A 1,952-nucleotide genomic window follows, 5' to 3' on the forward strand; every position below is an offset into this window, starting at 1 on the left:
TTTTATGCTCTTTTTTACACGCAAACTTTTCCAAACAATTGCTGTTGAAACAAATCGCTACACAGAGGAACTGATAAGTAGGAAAAGCCTCTGCAACAATATTCTATATGGCAAAAAGGCAAAAAATAAGCGTGGAAGAAATGATGACCTTTCATGGAACAATAATTAATATGGCTTTACACAGAAATAAGAGATCAAAGGACTTCTTTTCCAAGCAATGGGTGGACGAAAGCTCGTTTTTTCGGCAAATCTTTAGGAGAGATAGGTGGTTCCAGATATTCTGGGTTCTTCATGTGTCTCCTCCAGCAGCCCCTGGCAGTGGCTTCATGGCATCTCGGATGTCAAAGGTAAATCAGTTCATGATATTTATCTGAACGGTTCTTACATTATTCATCCTGGATGCCATCTAAGCGCCGATGAGTCCACAGTGCCATTCAGGCAGGACCGCATTCAAAATGTACGACAGCAAAAAACAAAAAACCAACAAAATGGGGCATCAGAAATATGATATTGCTGATGCGCTGACGGGATATATTCTAGGTTTGATTCCATATTACTGCAAAGCTACTATCGAGTGCCTTGGTTATGCTGGTCATCTCTTCACCACTCACATTGTATTAACACTAGTGGACATCGTTACACGTGCCACAGGAGAAACTGGATACCACGTTTATACGGATCATCTTTATACAAACTTATCTCTAGCTGCGGAACTTCTGAAGAAAAAAAATTTACATCACTGGAACGATAAATACGAATAGGAAAGGCCTTCCCCCTCAAGTGAAGAAAAGAAAAAGATCATCAGTAGGAACAGTAAGGTCGTATGTGAAAAACAAGCGATACCATATTCTGTCTCGGAAAGATAAGAGGGACGTCACTATGTGCTCTACATACCATACTGCAAGAACCATCCAACATCGCCGTATTATGAAAGGGAATGTAGAACAAGTCATTGAAAAACCAGTGATGGTTTCTGAATATACTTCTAACATGGGAGGAGTAGATCGTGCAGATCATTACATATCATCATACTGTTTCCTACAAAAATTATTGAAATGGTGGTGAAAAGTTTACTTTTTTCTTTTGGAAGTAGTCATAGTGAATAATTTCATTCTTCATCGTATTCATATGAAATCAAAATGGTTGAAAGTATTAACTCATCTTCAGTTCTGGAAAGAATTGGCAAGAGAGTTGGTAGGAAACATAAGGAATGCAGCTCAAAATGGAAGAAGAAGCACATCTGATGATGAGGAAAGGTTGAGTGGAAAATTACATGTAACAGCCAAACAAGACAGGAAACACTCCGTCGAATGCAGTGACAGACGTGGACCTGGTGGAAGGAAAGAAACAAAATATTACTGTAAAACTTGTACCAGGCAAACTGCAATGCATCCTGAGTGCTTTGAAGCTTACCACACAAAAAGGCTTGCATAAAGAAATATACTTAATTTTGTATGAATCCTGCAAAATAAATGTTTTCTATTTTTTATCATAAATAATAAATACGTTTCTTCGCATGTTATTGTGTTAAAAACATAATTATTATTATTATTATTATTATTATTATTATTATTATTATTATTATTATCATTATTATTAGCATAAATAAAGCCAAATTACTAGACTTGTATGATTTGCACCTATAAGATGAATGAAATCTTTATTGAAATTAAGAAATTATATGTGGACACTTTGACAGAAAAAAAATTACCCAAACTACAATATGTTCTTTACGTTCAACTCTGTATGATTAAGTAAATTTATTCCTATGAAAAAAGAACATGATTATTATTATTTTTTTTTTTTTGCAAAAATTGGAATTATATACAAAGTTCCCTTCCCCCCAAAATGCATTCATACCAAATATACTGTCTATTATAATCTACCTAAAAAAAATTATGATATATAACATTACATGATATTCCGTATGTATGGTTATAGTACATTCCTCA

At 34.5% G+C, this 1,952-nt stretch overlaps 1 protein-coding gene across 5 annotated transcripts in view; it reads right to left on the reverse strand.

Annotated features, from left to right (window-relative positions):
- Nucleotides 1-563: 563 nt before the first annotated feature.
- The window catches only part of LOC135200312 (uncharacterized), a 338,907-nt gene continuing 337,518 nt past the window's right edge, over nt 564-1,952 (reverse strand). For 2 of the 5 annotated variants that reach the window (XM_064228879.1, XM_064228873.1), the window contains exon 5: nt 574-1,330. The gene's annotated coding sequence lies outside the window, so the exon portion shown is untranslated. Of the gene's footprint in view, nt 1,331-1,952 lie in introns of all 5 variants that reach the window. The other 3 variants (XR_010311260.1, XM_064228904.1, XM_064228863.1) reach the window with 3 other exon arrangements.

The sequence above is a fragment of the Macrobrachium nipponense genome, chromosome 23 (assembly GCF_015104395.2).
Source record: "Macrobrachium nipponense isolate FS-2020 chromosome 23, ASM1510439v2, whole genome shotgun sequence".
NCBI lineage: Eukaryota > Metazoa > Arthropoda > Malacostraca > Decapoda > Palaemonidae > Macrobrachium > Macrobrachium nipponense.